This window comes from Bos grunniens, chromosome 5, assembly GCF_055505025.1.
Source record: "Bos grunniens cultivar Pamir isolate PY7600 chromosome 5, Bosgru_T2T1.0, whole genome shotgun sequence".
Classification (NCBI taxonomy): Eukaryota; Metazoa; Chordata; class Mammalia; order Artiodactyla; family Bovidae; genus Bos; species Bos grunniens.
In genome coordinates this window covers 59645008-59662804 of record NC_141169.1, presented here as the reverse complement: position 1 = coordinate 59662804, position 17797 = coordinate 59645008, and the positions used below count along the sequence as shown (strand labels likewise).

General features: G+C 35.7%; 1 pseudogene; it reads left to right on the top strand.

Annotated features, from left to right (window-relative positions):
• The first annotated feature begins 12573 nt into the window (after positions 1-12573).
• Positions 12574-14438, top strand: LOC147372161 (olfactory receptor 6C3-like; annotated as a pseudogene).
• The last annotated feature ends 3359 nt before the right edge of the window (positions 14439-17797 follow it).

The following is a 17797-nucleotide window of genomic DNA, read 5'->3' as shown; positions in this document are numbered from 1 at the left end:
TGTGCTATAATAAATTAGAGACATTTTGCAGAGCAACATTAAAAAATATATAATCAATAATTTTAATAACTTATTCAAAACACAATGGCTTTCCTGTCAACCGTGTTTATTCTTTTTATTCCTAGAAGTTTAAAATCATATTTGTTTATATATTTTTCATTCAATTTAAACAACTTTTCTTATATCTTTCTGACTCCCATTCTTATGAACATTTTGTTAGTTGCAACTTCTTAAATTAAAAATTGTTTAATATAAATTACTGTTTTGAGTTTGGATGTAATATTTAGTTTATTAAACACAGGAAATAAATCTTATGAATTTCATTTACAGTATATTTGACAGAAACTCTTTTTACCATTTTATAGTTTTTAAAGAATTTATCTGTTTATTATTTATTTTTTGACTGCACTGAATCTTCATTGCTACTCGTGGGCTTTCTCTTGTTGAGGCAAGATGGAGCTACTCTTTGTTGCAGTGCAGGGTTTCTTATTGCAGTGGCTTCATTGTTGTGGAGCAAGGGCTCTGGGCATGCAGACTTCCATAACTGTGGTGCATGGCATCAGTAGTTGTAGCTGGTAGGCTCTAGAGTAATGGCTCATTAGTTGTGGCAGAGGGACGTAGCTGCTCCATGGTATGTGGGATCTTCCTGTCCCAGGGATTGTACTTGTGTCTCCTGATTGGTGGATGGATTCTTAGCCACTAGAGCCTCAGGGAAGTCCCTTCACTATTTATCTTGGGAAATGTTTTTAAATGCTGTATAGTTTATTGAAAAATGTGAATATTTTCATTTAAAGACAGATTATTTATGGCACACGTTAATAAGGTATGTCCTAATGATATCTTTACCACCCTTACGGTAGAAAGTGAAGAAGAACTAAAGAGCCTCTTGATAAAAGTGAAAGAGAAGAGTGAAAAAGTTGGCTTAAATCTCAACATTCAGAAAACAAAGATCATGGCATCTGGTCCCATCACTTCATGGGAAATAGATGGAGAAACAGTGGAAACAGTGCCTGACTTTATTTTTGGGGGCTCCAAAATCACTGCAGATAATGACTGCAGCCATGAAATTAAAAGACGCTTACTCCTTGGAAGGAAAGTTATGACCAACCTAGATGGCATATGAAAAAGCAGAGACATTACTTTGCCAAAAAAGGTCCGTCTAGTCAAAGTTATGGTTTTTCCAGTAGTCATGTATGGATGTGAGAGTTGGACCAAAAAGAAAGCTAAGGCCTGAAGAATTGATGCTTTTGGGTTTTTTTTTTTGTTTGTTTGTTTTTTGTTGTTGTTGTTTGTAGACTTTTTTTTTTCTAATTTTATTTTATTTTTAATCTTTACATAATTGTATTAGTTTTGCCAAATATCAAAATGAATCCGCCACAGGTATACATGTGTTCCCCATCCCGAACCCTCCTCCCTCCTCCCTCCCCATACCAACAAATTGATGCTTTTGAACTGTGGTGTTGGAGAAGACTCTTGAGAGTTCCTTGGACTGCAAAGAGATCCAGCTAGTCCATCCTAAAAGAAATCAGTCTTGAATGTTCATTGAAAGGACTGATGCTGAAACTGAAACTCCAATACTTTGGCCACCTGATGCGAAGAGCTGACTCATTTTAAAATCCCTGATGCTGGGAAAGATTGAAGGTGAAAGGAGAAGGGGATGACAGGATGAAATGGTTGGATGGCATCACCGACTCAATGGACATGAGTTTGAGTAATCTCCGGGAGTTGGTGGTGGACCAGGCCTGGCATGCTGCAGTCCATGGGGTCACAAATAGTCCGACACAACTGAGTGACTGAACTGAACTGAAGAGAATAATTTCTTCATTAATTAAAACCATAGACTTTTAACATTATTTACTTTTGTAACTATAGTGCTAGATAACTATTTATTCCAAATCCCATAGTAACTCAATAGACATCAGTAGACACATATATATGTAGTAGAATATGGTGAAGAAATAACCATTTTAGATATGTAGGATTAACTTCACTTTCTCCAATTTCACATAAAGTAAGCTCCATTTTCTGATCTAGCTGAAATATATACAGAGCTCCTTCCCAAGTTCAGGACTAGTTTGAAACAGGGCATATATCTAAATTATTTAATCCCTAAAATATCTATTTGTTTATTTATACCTTAAACTATTTTTATAACAAAATCACTTGTTTTGTAGAAGCTAAAATCTTGATAACAAAGCAAAGTATCCCCTTTTTATAGAAAATTAGGATTTCATGTACTAAAATACTCTCCACTTATTGAGGCTTTAATAGGTGCCTAAAGTCTTTGGAAAGGTGGGTGTATGTGTGTAGGTGAAGTGATTACAGATACCAAAAAAAGCCCCTCATTTACATAAACCACATTTTAGTAATCATATCAGATCAAATCAGTCACTCAGTCCTGTCCGACTCTTTGCGACCCTTTGCCATGAATCGCAGCACGCCAGGCCTCCCTGTCCATCACCAACTCCCGGAGTTCACTCAGACTCATGTCCATCCAGTCAGTGATGCCATCAGGCCATCTCATCCTCTGTCGTCCCCTTCTCCTCCTTCCCCCAATCCCTCCCAGCATCAGAGTCTTTCCAATGAGTCAACTCTTTGCATGAGGTGGCCAAAGCACTGGAGTTTCAGCTTTAGCATCATTCCTTCCAAAGAAATCCCAGGGCTGATTTCTTTCAGAATGGACTGTTTGGATCTCCTTGCAGTCCAAGGGACTCTCAAGAGTCTTCTCCAACACCACAGTTCAAAAGCATCAATTCTTCAGCGCTCAGCCTTCTTCACAGTCCAACTCTCATATCCATACATGACCACAGGAAAAACCATAGCCTTGACTAAACAAACCTTTGTTGGCAAAGTAATGTCTCTGCTTTTCAATATGCTGTCTAGGTTGGTCATAACTTTCCTTCCAAGGAGTAAGAGTCTTTTAATTTCATGGCTGCAGCCACCATCTGCAGTGATTTTGGAGCCCCCAAAAATAAAGTCTGACACTGTTTCCACTGTTTCCCCATCTATTTCCCATGAACTGATGGGACCAGATGCCATGATCTTCGTTTTCTGAATGTTGAGCTTTAAGCCAACTTTTTCACTCTCCTCTTTCACTTTCATCAAGAGGCTTTTTAGTTCCTCTTCACTTTCTGCCATAAGGGTGGTGTCATCTGCGTATCTGAGATTACTGATATTTCTCCTGGCAATCTTGATTCTAGCTTGTGTTTCTCCCAGCCCAGCATTTCTCATGATGTACTCTGCATATAAGTTAAATATACAGGGTGACAATATACAGCCTTGACGTAATCCTTTTCCTATTTGGAACCAGTCTGTTGTCCGATGTCCAGTTCTAACTGTTGCTTCCTGACCTGTATACAAATTTCTCAAGAGGCAGGTCAGGTGGTCTGGTATTCCCATCTCTTTCAGAATTTTCCACAGTTTATTGTGATCCACACAGTCAAAGGCTTTGGCATAGTCAAGAAAGCAGAAATAGATGTTTTTCTGGAACTCTCTTGCTTTTTCCATGGTCCAGAGGATGTTGGCAATTTGATCTCTGGTTCCTCTGCCTTTTCTAAAACCAGCTTGAACATCAGGAAGTTCACGGTTCACATATTGCTGAAGCCTGGCTTGGAGAATTTTGAGCATTACTTTACTAGCATGTGAGATGAGTGCAATTGTGTGGTATTTTGAGCATTCTTTGGCATTTCCTTTCTTTGGGATTGAAATGAAAACTGACTTTTTCCAGTTTTCATGAAATAAGGTTCGTGAGATTGTACAGGAGACAGGGATCAAGACCATCTTCATGGAAAAGAAAAAAAAAAAAAAAAAAACCCAAAATGGCAGTCTGGGGAGGCCTTACAAATAGTTGTGAAAAGAAGAGAAGCAAAACGCAAAGGAGAAAAGGAAAGATATAAACATCTGAATGCAGAGTTCCAAAGAATAGCAAGAAGAGACAAGAAAGCATTCTTCAGCGATCAACGCAAAGAAATAGAGGAAAACAACAGAATGGGAAAGACTGGAGATCTCTTCAAGAAAATCAGAGATACCAAAGGAACATTTCATGCAAAGATGGGCTCAATAAAGGTCAGAAATGGTATGGACCTAATAGAAGCAGAAGATATTAAGAAAAGATGGCAAGAATACACAGGAAAACTGTACAAAAAAGATTTTCACGACCCAGATAATCATGATGGTGTATCACTGACCTAGAGCCAGACATCCTGGAATGTGAAATCAAGTGGGCCTTAGAAAGCACCACTACGAACAAAGCTAGTGGAGGTGATGGATTCCAGTTGAGCTATTCCAAATCCTGAAAGATGATGCTGTGAAAGTGCTGCACTCGGTATGCCAGCAAATTTGGAAAACTCAGCATTTTAGTAATAGAAAATACAAACCTAATTAGTGGTGCAACATTCTTAATAATCATTAGAGATACTCACACTTGAGAGATATACCACAAGTTCTCTTTTTTTTAAAAAGGGAGGGGTGAGGATGGGAGTGATGGAAAATTGAAGGGGATTCAAATATTAAAGGGAATTTAAGAGTGGGTTCTCCATTTCTTTCTATCCTATCTCCAATACAATTTGTATATTAAATAAGGTGAATATATGACAAACTTAAGGTTTCTATAACCTCTAAGCATATATTTCCCCATCAGTAAGTCAGGTGTAAGTTCAGGGGAGCCAGATATATATAACTTACTATAGAAATGCAGCCATGAAATTAAAAGACCTTACTCCTTGGTAGAAAAGTTATGACCAACCTAGATAGCATATTCAAAAGCAGAGGCATTACTTTGACAACAAAGGTCCATCTAGTGAAGACTATGGTTTTTCCAGTGGTCATGTATGGATGTGAGAGTTGGACTGTGAAGAAAGCTGAGTGCCAAAGAATTGATGCTTTTGAAATGTGGTGCTGGAGAACTCTTGAGAGTCCATTGGACTGCAAGGAGATCCAACTAGTCCACTCTGAACGAAATCAGCCCTGGGATTTCTTTGGAAGGAATGATGCTAAAGCTGAAACTCCGGTACTTTGGCCACCTCATGCGAAGAGTTGACTCATTGGAAAAGACTCTGATGCAGTGAGGGATTGGGGGCAGAAGGAGAAGGGGACGACAGAGGATGAGATGGCTGAATGCCATCACTGACTCTATGGACGTGAGTCTGAGTGAACTCCAGGAGTTGGTGATGGACAGGGAGGCCTGCCGTGCTGCTATTCATGGGGTCCCAAAGAGTCGGACACGACTGAGCGAGTTAACTGAACTTAACTGATAGGAATGAAAATGAATTTGTAAAGCATGTAACATAATTAGCTATCAATAAATTATTATAATGTTTATTAACATTATCCTGCATATCTAACCACTACAGATATATACAGATTATACTTTTGAGGTGATAAGAACTCTTAATATGAGATTTATCCACTTAAAAATTTAAGGACACAATACAGTGTTGTTAACTCTAACAAACTTTATGTCAATTGATTAGCAATATCCACATTTCCCTCTCCCTCTACCCACTAGTAACCACCATTCCACTATCTGAATCTATGAGTTTGAGAATTTTAGGTTTATCACCTAAGTGAATTCGTTTAGTTTTTAACATTTATGACTGGCTTATTATACTTAGCATAAGGCCCTCACACTTCATCCATGCTGTTCTATATATTGAGATATTGTTACCTTTTTAAGATTGAATAATAGTCCAATACTATCCCACTAAATGCATCACTGTATTTTCTGTATCCATTCATCCTTCCCTAGACCTTTGGGTTTGTTTCCATATCTTAACAATTGTGAATACTGCAGCAGGGAACATGACAATGCTATCACTTAGATACCCTGATTTCAATTATTTCAGATGCATATCTGGAAATGGGGTTGCTAGATAACATAGTTCTATTTTTAATTTTTGAAGGAAATGTCTACTGTTTCTCATAGAGGCTGCACAACGTGCATTCCCACTGACAATCTATCAGGATTCTACATTCTTCACACGGTCATCAACACTTGTCTTTTATCAACTTGATAACAGCCATCCTGACAGGTGTGAGGTGAGTTAACATTGTCCTTTTGATCTTCCTTTCTCTTAACATTAGTGACATGAAACATCTAGCATATATCTGTTGGCCATTTATCTCCTTATACCTGTATATCTTCTTTGGGAAAATGTATACTTGAGTCTTCAGTCCTTTTATTAAGTTATTAGGTTTTGGGGGTTTGTCCTGGTTTTGTTCTACTGAGTTGTAAGACTTTCGTACATATTTTAAACATTAATCCCTTGTCGGATACAGTGTTTGTAATATTCCCTTCTATTCTATAGGTTGTCTCTTCACTCTGCTGTTTGTCAACTCTTTCTTTGGTGGTGAAAGTGCTTTTTATTTTGATGTAATCCCACTGTTCCATCTACTTTTGTTGCTTATGCTCCTGGGGTCATATCCATTAAATCATTGCCCAGTCCAATATCATGCAGCTTTTCCATTACAATTTCTTATAAAGAGTTTTAAAACTTTATGTCTGATGTTTAAGCTGTAATCTGTTTTGAGTTGATTTTATGTACAGTGTAAAGTAAGAGTAGAATTTCCTTCTTTTGCATGTAGATGCCCAGTTTTTCCATAATTATTCTTTGAAAAGACTATCTTTTCCCCTCTATGGGTTTTTGGTGCCCTTTTCAAAGATCATTTGACTGTATGTACCTGAGTATTTTCTGGGATCCCCATGCTGTGTAATGATTAAGATGGCTATTGTTATGCTAGTACTCCATCAATTTAATTATCATAGCTTTCAATATATTTTGAAATTTGGAAGCCAGCTTTAGCTTTTATTCTCAAGATTTATTTGGCTATTCATGGTCTTTTGTGATTCCTTATAAATTTTAGAATTTTTTTTTCTGTTTCTGTAAAAAAATATTGCCATTGGTATTTGACAGGACTGCACTGAATCTGTCGATTTTGTTGGGGAGCAGGACATATACATAAGTTTCCTCATCCATGAGTACTGAATGTTTTCCCATGTGTTTATGTCTTTAGTTTCATTAAAGTTTTGCATTTTTCAGTGTATATATTTCCAACCTATTTAGTTTAGTTTATTCCTAAGTGTCTTATTCCTTTCAGTACTACTGCAATTTTCATTTTTTACTTAATTTCTTTTTCAGAAAGCTTATTAACAGTATAAAAATGCAACTTACATTCTTTTTTTTTTTTGCAATCCCATGGACCGAAGCCCATAAGGCTCCTTTGTCCACGGGATTTCCCAGGCAAGAATACTGGAGTGGGTTGCCTTAATGTTGATTCTATGTTCTGCAACTTTAAAACTTTTTTACAAAGTGTGTAGAGTTTTCTATTATAAATCATGTCACCTGCAAATAGAGATGACTGGTTTATTGATTGATCAATTTTGTCCAATTATTCTGACTAGTACTTTCTGTACTATATTGAGTATAAGGCCCCCCTTGCTTGTTTCTAATTTTAGAAAAAAAAAAAAACTTTTCATTTTTTTTAATTTGAGTATAATGTTTCATCTTTTTGATGAGGGTGAAAAAGGAGAGTGAAAAAGCTGGTATAAAACTCAACATTCCAAAAGCTAACAGCATGGCATCCAGTACCATCACTTCATGGCAAATAGATGGGGAAAAAAGTAGAAACAGTGACAGATTTTATTTTCTTGGGCTCCAAATTATTTTTGGAAAAAAAAAATATTTTTGGCTGTGTATGGTGACTGCAGCCATGAAAATAAAAGACACCTGTTCCTTGGAAGAAAAGCTATGACAAACTCAGTGTATTAAAAAGCAGAGACATCATTTTGCCAACTAAGTTCTGTATAGTCGAAGCTATGGTCTTCCCAGTAGTCACGTATGGATGTGAGAGTTAGACCATAAAGACTGATCACCAGAAAATTGGTGCTTTTGAAATGTGATGCTGGAGAAGATTCTTAAAAGTCCCTTGTACTACAGGGAGATCAAACCAGTCAATCCTAAAGAAAATGAACCCTCAATATTCACTGGAAGTACTGATGCTGAAGCTGAAGCTCCAATACTTTGGCCACCTAATACTAAGAGATGACTCATTGGAAAAGACCCTGATGCTGGGAAAGCTTGAAGTCCAAAGTAGAAGGAGGCAGCAAAGGAATGAGATAGTCAGATAGCATCACCAGCTCAATGGACATAAATTAGAGTGAACTCTGGAAGATGGTGAAGGACAGGATCCTGGAATGCTACATTCCATGGGGTCACATAGAGTTGGACACAACTTAGCAACTGAATAACAACAACAAATAATATTAGCTGTGGGCTTTTCATATATGCTCTTTATTGTGTAAACATAACTTCTATTACTAATTTGTTGAGAGCTTTTATCTTGAAAGGTTTTTTAATTTTGTGAAATGCTTTTTCTACGTATATTGAGATACTCGTGTGATTTTTATCCTTTGTTCTGTTAAAGTAGTGTCTCACATTGATTGATTTTCATATATTGAGCAATTCTTCATTCCAGGGATAAATTGACATACCTAGTTGAGCATATGAACTAAAACTATAAATGCTCTCTACAAAAAATATATATTATTTATAGTATTCCTATAAAACTCCAGGTAGTATGAGTAATGGTGATTGTCTAAATATTTGTTTTCACAAATTTAAAAAAATAATTATTTAAACTTCAAAACTAATTAGCAGATGAGACATTATTTTCTTATTTTTACAAGTATGTAAATTGATGCTCAGAAAAGCTGTGTAACTTGCATGAGGTTGTGAGCTATAATAGCCAATATAAGAGACTGATTTGAAAAAGACACAACAAACCAAAAACTTGTGTTTGCTTAATTTTATAGTGTTAAAATTAATCAATAAAGACAGATAACTTCAAACTATCATCACTGACTGCCAAGAAACAGAAAGAATGTATAAAGTATTAGCAATATTATGGCACAAAATTCTTATTGGAATGCAGATTAAAAATAATAGAGCCATTTTGTACCACAAAAAATAAGGACTCCAGCCACTGATCAACAATGGATACTAAGGATGGAAAAAAAAAAAAAAATCAATTCAGCATATTTCTGGAGTATCACTGCAAAAGAAAAAAAAAAATCCCCAGATCTAAACCTAGATTAAGCCTTTATCACGAGGATGAGTGTTTAATCTAATGAAGCACTACCGTGCATGTGTCCTTCATGAATAATATAGAGTTCCTTGTTGCTTGTTAATAGGGCTCTTAGGGTAAACACATTCATCATATTGTTATCGCCACAAAGCTGATATCAGAATACTGTTATACAACTGAAAATTCCTGAGAGTAATCTTAAATGCTGTCACCACCAAAAAAGTAAATAGGAACTATGTGAGTGATAGATATGTTTACTAACCCACTGTGATAATCATTTCACAATATATACATGTATAAAATCAACATGTGCATTTTAAACTTACACAATGTTATATGTCAATAGTGTTGAAAAAAAGATGAAGTGGACAAAGGTATCAATCCTTGTGATATAGACAGACATCTGCCAAAATGCTCCTTTACTGAGTTAAATAAAAACAGTACATGTCCTGGCACAGATACGAGTTATGCTGCCATTTTCTTCTATTTTTCTTTGTACTCTTTCCTAATGCCTCTCTTCCAGTAAATAATTCTCATGCAGACTTCCCCCAGCAGTGATCTAGTTCTGCATTAGTGACTCTATTATTATATTATTATATGAATTCATTATTGTATTCTTTATGTTAAATAAAATTATTTCATTGAAATATATAAATGTATTTAATATAAAGTAGCTATTATATGATATGTGTTATTTATATATTAATAATTATATAATAATGCATGGCATATTATTAGCTGATTACATATAATTTTCACTATCAAAGTATTGGGGAAAAATAAAAACAACAACAAAGTGCCAGAGTCCAGCTCCGGCAGCCAGGGAATCAGCCTGAATGGGTGAGCGGTGCCTGTGAACGATGATGTAGTCTCTTACTCATAGTATGGAACTACATGTTTATTTCAAGATTCAGGTTCTCTTTTATACTTTGACAAAAGCATTAGGTCAGAGGTTTGACATTTTCAGTTTTCCCCACCCAGATTTACTGTCTCCAGAAATCATTGTTGTCCTTCAAACAGAGTTCCTGCTTCAGGGATTCTCTCAGAATCCCCTCCACTATCTATTATCTACTTTCTCTTATGTGTCCTATATTTAATTTGTGATTACATTGTAACTCATGCACATTTCTCAGTTTATTTCTTATCTTTCTAAATCCTGTTTGCCCCTAGCATCTTAAGATCACTATCTTCTAAAAAGGCTTCTCAGTTCAGTTGCTCAGTCGCTCTTTGCGACCCCATGAATTGCAGGACACCAGGCCTCCCTGTCCATCACCAACTCCTGGAGTTCACTCAGACTCACGTCCATAGAGTCAGTGATGCCATCCAGCCATCTCATCCTCTGTCGTCCCCTTCTCCTCCTGCCCCCAATCCCTCACAGCATCAGAGTCTTCCAATGACTCAATGCTTCACATGAGGTGGCCAAAGTACCTGAGTTTCAGCTTCAGCATCATTCCTTCCAAAGAAATCCCAGGGCTGATCTCCTTCAGAATGGACTGATTCGATCTCCTTGCAGTGCAAGGGACTCTCAAGAGTCTTCTCCAACACCACAATTCAAAAGCATCAATTCTTCGGTGCTCAGCTTTCTTCACAGTCCAACTTTCACATCCATCCATGACTACTGGAAAAACCATAGCATTGACTAGACAGACCTTGTTGGCAAAGTAATGTCTCTGCTTTTGAATATGCTATCTAGGTTGGTCATAACTTTTCTTCCAAGGAATAAGCGTCTTTTAATTTATGGCTGCAGTCACCATCTGCAGTGATTTTGGAGCCCCAAAAAATAAAGTCTGACACTGTTTCCACTGTTCCCCATCTATTTCCCATGAAGTGATGGGACCAGATGCCATGATCTTTGTTTTCTGTAGAAAAAGAATAAAAGGCTTCTAGCTATTCTTAATTATTCCTAAAGCCTAAACTCAGCAAACTTCTTTTGCCATAAATATTTCCCTCACAAACAGGTCTCAGAAAACAGTCTTTTCCATGACCTCAAGGTGCGGCCTACGTGCTCATCCTGGGACATCCTTTGTAAAGATCCTCGAACAAATGTCAATGGTTATTTTATAGATTATTTTCTGGGCACAACTGCAGAAGGCTTTGTGCTTTCTCATGCTTCTCTCAAGCACCTTACCATTCTTTCCAGCCAAGTCAACCGAAGAAAGTAAAGAACAAGTCAGAATCACAAGGCCTAATTCCTTCATCCCACGTCTGTGCCTGCCGGACAAGGAGAGGGATTGGGAGCCATGCCTCCCTTTTGTCAGTAATACCTAATGCAGCTCCCGACAACAAAGGAAATAAGGAACAATAATTCACTGACTAGAACCTGAAAGAAACAAAAGATTGTATTTTGTGATATTTCTCATTAGTATGTCATAGACATGATAAAGACATGCAAAGGCCAAGATGAACAATAATATGGAAAAAGTTGACACTGCAATTAAATATTGCTATCAATAGTGAGGACTCAGTTAATCCATGTAACAGCAATTTTAAAAACTGTGAGGACATTATGTGCATTGTAATAGTTATTATACAACCTAGAAATGTGAAATAATCTTGTTTTGTGAAGTTCCAAAAATAATAAAGTCAAAGGATAAGCAAAAAAATGTATATGTAGAACATTTTCTTATATCAAGATTAAAAATAAAGTAGATTAAGAGTGTTATTTTGTAAGATTTTACATCTATTTTATTACTCATGAAATTAATAATTGTGATTAATGAAAGTGATTGTGTTGTAGATGTTATCATTGAGGTCTTCTGTGGGATGAACCTAACCATTCTCAAGGGAGATTGCTATAGAGGAGAGTTAGGAGGTTACTGAGAACACCAAGTGTGTCTTCCAGAAATCCCCCATGGTCCACAGCATAACACAGATGTAGCCTGGACTTTGCTTTGTTCCTAGGAGATCAACACATGTCTTTCTTCATAGGTCAAAACAACTAGATTTGAGTATTTGGCTTTCAGTGCAACCAGAGGGACCCCAGATCCTAGTCCTAGAGACATCAGAATCTATACTTGTAAAACTAAATGTTGCCATATCCCTTGCAATTCTTTCTGTAAATATTTCTCCCTTAAACTACTAGACCTATGTTACTGAAGAGGATAGTATATTTCTACATCTTCTTAAGGTTTCTGAACATTTTTATTCTCATGAATCATCATAAAACAGAGAAAAAATCCAATTTGATTAGTGTGACATTTGACAGTGTCTAGCAGAGAAGCAATGATTTGGCATTCTATTATTCATAGCAGAAGTATGAATATATGAAATAAGGAGAAGGGAGTTTTCACAATTTTTAGCAAACGAAATACAGAGAAAGATATATGCAGCAGAGCTGGGAAGTAACTGAAGACAAGTGAATGCATGGGAGAGGCTTTGCTATACATATCTGGAATATCCCTTTGAATCAGTCATCTCATGCACATGAAAAATGTGGAGCAGAACTACAAGGGAGTAAAATCTTTTTTCATAAAGCTTAATAGCTAAGAGACAATGATATTCAACCAGAAAATGCACTGGGCTGCAGTATGGGTAACAGAGCTGCTAAGATCTGAGGCAGGGAGTTACTTTTCAATTTGTGCTTCACTGCAAAATGAAAAGTATGTAAATACTGCATATCATTTTGAGCTAAAACATAAAACTGTTTCCATATGTACCTTCCTAGCAAATCATAGTAGATGCCAAATATTAATGACTTCAATGGAATTATAAGACAAATCATTGAATAAGTGAATATGTCCCCTATTAATAAAATAATTAGGGTTTTTATTCTATTTATTGTAAATACATAAGTAACATATATACAATGTTCTCATATTATCTTGATAATTACATTCATAAATACTAATAAAATAAAATTAGTAATTAAATTATTTCATCATAAAACATTTATTTTATTTGCTAAGTAAATCATTAATTTCTTATATCATAAAAGTATTGGGTTGTTGCTTTAGCTTTTTATGTTTCATTTTGATCTTATGAAGGAAGTGAGATCATCCATTTCTGTTTTAGGTGGTAGTATCTTCTAATGAATACATGACAGAAAAAAAGAAAAACGTATATTTTATAGGATTATTCCAACAAAACTACAATGATTTAATTGGACAAAGCAAAAAAGCATTGATTTATTTCACTTATTGTCTCTCTATAATGCAACTTATTGCATGAAGATTTCCTATCATCTGCCAGATTTAAAATCAGAGAATTAGTATGTAAAGCAGATTCACAAATATATCTTAAGTAATAATGCAAATAAGATAATCAAAATAAAATACCATTGAGATGAACTATAGAGAAAGTTTTAGAACTGTATTAATGATGATGATTTTGGTCACAATGAATTATACCTTTCATCTATTCACTTTAATGTACTTTCCACCTAAGTATATTTAAAAAAAAAAAAAAACAGAAAAAAAGAGAGAAAAATGAACCATACACAGAGTTTGTCTTCCTAGGCCTTTCTGATGATCCTGACTTTCAGATTGTGATTTTCTTTTTTTATTTATCACATATGTATTAAGTGTCACTGGAAACCTGACTACACCACCCTAACCTGGGTGGACTCCCATCTCCAGATGCCCATGTATTTCTTCCTCCGAAATTTCTTTCTCAGAAATCTCCTTTACTACTGTGTACAACCCTAGATTTCCGGGGGCAAGACTATTTCTTACAATTGTGCAACCCAACTATTTTTCTTTATTTTCATGGCGGGGGCGGGGGGTGACTGAATTTTACATTCTAACTGCCATTGTCATATGTTGCAAGCCCCTGCATTATAGAACCATCATGAGCAAGAAACTCTGCCGCCTGCTGGTGTTCTGTGCATGGCTGGGCGGGTTTCCGACCATTTTCTCGCCCCTTATGCTTCTCCTCCAGCTAGATTAATGTGCTTCCAATGACATTGATCACTTTTTGTGTGACTATTTCCCCCTTTTACAATTGTCTTGTTCAGATACATGGCTTCTAGAAGTAATGGGTTTTTACTTTGCTTTGGTTAGTTTGCTATTCACCTTGGCATTAGTGATTTTGTCCTATACATACATTATCAGGATGATAATATACATATATTATCAGAGAATTCCATCTGCCAGTCATAGAAAAAAGGTCTTCTCTACTTGTTCTTCTCACCTGATTGTCATCTCCATCTCTGATAGAAGCTGCATATTCATGTATGCTAGTCCCTCCCCAAAGAAAATACATCATTGACTAAAGGGGTAGCTATTCTCAGTACCTCTGTGGCCTCCTTGCTGAACCCCTTCATCTACACCCTGAGAAACCAGCAAGTGAAACAAGCCTTCAGAGACATGGTCTATAAAGCAGTGTTTTCTGCCAATACAATTGTTTTTGGTCAAAAATAAAGGACACTTTAAAGAACAATCAGGTTAAATCCTGAAATTCCTAACCATCTATTCATTAATAACTACCTTTGCTCTTTATATCCTGTTAATCTGCCACATGACAGTTAATATATTTCCCAATCTGTTACTTTCACTTCCAAGCTAAGTTTTTCCAGTGCATCGCTTATCAACATTTCAAAATATATAAAGTTATTCCTCCTACAGAATTTTTGTAGGTTGAAATGCATTTCTTTAAGACAAAGCACACTGTGAAAAGATCATTTTAATTCTGTTATCAGTCCCTGAAAGGATCCTATGAAGTACCAGACTGTAAGTTTCACAATGAGTATGTAATTTCCTATGTATTTTCAAGGTGAACACTGATAGACTCCTATGGTGTAAAGAAGCTATATATTCTGTGTAATAATACATGAAATCCAGTCCAAAGAAATAATATGGAAAAAAAAAAAAACAAAGAGATAATATGTACTCGTGAATTGCACTTTTAAAGTAGAGGTTTTATTTCGTGAAATTCAATATATATATATAGAAGGTAAATATTGATTATGATATTATGTATTTTTATAGAATTTATATGTGAATTCCATAAAAATACATAGTAAATTATATTTATAATCAAATAATTAAAAATAAATGTAATATAACTAAAACACTGCCACTTTCCAGAACTTAATACTCATATCTATGACAATTACTTTGAATTATTTGTCAAGTGTTCATAAACCTACATTTATTTAGGGTCTACTTTTTGAGATTCATTTTATTTGCATCATTTTCTTTTCTTTATGTCCCTTGTAAATTGATGTTGTTATGTACACATTTGCTAAAACAGCCACTTCTCCCAGTCTTTTAAAGCTGGATTTGTTCAGGGAAAACCATCACTACTTAGTCCACCTAGAGACTCTGGGGGCCTCTCCAAACTTTTCTGAGGATGTCTATCCTCAGATTTGTGTTTTGAGATTCCTCAGAAAGCTGAGTAAAGGTGGGTTCATATCTATTTTGATTCTATTGTATCTACAATGTCCTATAGTATCTAAGACAGCAAATTCTCAATGTTTGTTGAATGAATAACAACGATTGAGTCAACAGATGTGGAGTTTTTTTGGTCATTCTAAAATTAGATTAAAGGAATCTGAATTGCAAATTTTTGCAGATTTCCTAGGTTTTATGCTACAGTCTATCGGGTCACAAAGAGTCGGACACGACTGAGCGACTTCACTTCACTTCATGCTTTCATTAATTACCAGAACCCAGCCCACCAATCAAATGAAAAGAGGCCTCTGGATAGTAGATACTTCTCAACAATTAGCACCATTATTAAGGGAAAATGACCTGTGAAAATTCTTGGAATATATTTAAGAGTTTAAAATTTATTTAATCTAACTTCTCTCATGCCTTCTATGGGAATTCCATGGGCATGATATTGTATCTCATTCTTTTTTTCATTGTTCTCTATTAAACTTTTGAATAATTTATTTTATACTTAATAGCTTAGTGAGCCACTTTTTGGGGACATTTTATTACACAAGAAAGGAAATGTAGTATTTAAACATAAGATTCATTCATCCCAAAATTTCAGTCAGCAAGGTCAAGAAATGTTTATACTTTAGGGAAACCCTGATGTACCAAATTCAGAAAACCTCTTCCAAAAATTTTGCACATCTTCCATATGTTTCTGCCCTACTTCTCATGCTTTTCTATCTTTTTGGACATTGTCCACCAAGTTTTCTAATTCAATAGTGGTACAAATATTAATAACATATGTATAATCCTTAGAGTATTTTCCTCTTGGCTCTGCTGGCACATTTGATTCACGGGAGTACTTCCCATGAGCCATGGGCATATGTTGTTATAAAACTGCATGTGGTTCATGCAGGTTAAAAATCCATATAAAAATCATGTCCATAAAGAACCACAGTAATGATATCTTACTACCCTTCACCATTTTTTTCTCCCATGCATGGCTACAAAGCATAATGCACCAAAGAAAAGTAGCTACAGAAAGAAGATAATTGCAAGTGTGTTGAGATAGAGTATTTTTACAAATGCTAAATATCTTAACCTAAACTTGAAGTAGTTACCAATATTTTTTAATAGTTTCTGCCACTTAATGTGATGCATTTGTAGAAATAGAGGTAAGATTGTAAAGTAAAAGCCAATGCAAACTTTCCTTTCCTTAGCACTGATTTATTAATCCTTAGCTAAGCATTTCATCAGGTGAAATAAATAATGAATAATTTAGGGTTGCCATGCCTTCCTGTATATATCAAGGATTCTGAAAAATGAGTCTGTTTATGTTTCCTGTTTGTCATACTAATTTATTAATTTTCAGAAAATTACTCTGAGTTTGGTCCTGCTCATTGAATATATGTCTGATAAGTATCACATGCTTCAGTTTCAGGAGGAAATAGTACAGAATTCCAATTTGACCTTTAACTAGCTGTGTGCTTTTGTTTACAATAATTAATCTCTCATTGTCAGTTTCTTCAAAGGTAACATAAGGTTATTGCAATGAATCAGTGAGATCTATGAGATAAGTACATAAACAGCACTGGCTCTCAAGTAAGTTTCCTCCAAAATGGTTGCTATTGTTTTATAGTGGGACCATCTTCCTCAAATGTAATAATTGATTTTATTTGTAGGAATAATAAAGAGAACACTATTTACTGTGTGGGAATACATGCTTTAAAATTTTATATAATTTAATTTTACTTTTAATCATTAGCCATCACAATAATTCTATGAAATATTATCCTCATTTTCACAGTGGGGAAGAAAAAAACATATAACTCAGAGAGAGTTGTATTTTTAATTCAGATCTCTTGGGATGCAAATCCCGAATAATTCCACACAAAATAATTTAAATTAAGACCTAATGCTATATTTTATAAGAATTTCTCTTCCTTTTTAGGTTAAAGATTATCTTCAAATACAGATACTAGTTAACAAACAGATATTTAGGGAGAAATAGAATATCTCTACAGAGAAGGCAATGGCACCCTACTCCAGCACTCTTGCCTGGAAAATCCCATGGATGGAGGAGCCTGGTAGGCTACCGTCTATGGGGTCGTGTAGGGAGCCGGCAGGAGGCACTCTGCCCGTGGCAAAGGTCATGAGGAAGGAGGCTCGACATATGCAAAGGCAGGATTGAGCCTCAGGAGTCCCCCTGGAAATCCTCAAGCATCTACCCCCATAACCAGAGCCTGCCTACTTTACTACTTTGTGCTCTCACCTACACCTCTGACTTTATGGGCGGCTGTCCCCCACCACCTCTTTCGGAGAAGGAGTTAACTTAGAGCTCCAGTTAATAATAATTCCTGGGCATGATAGGAGTGTTTTAACCTACAAACTCATCTGAA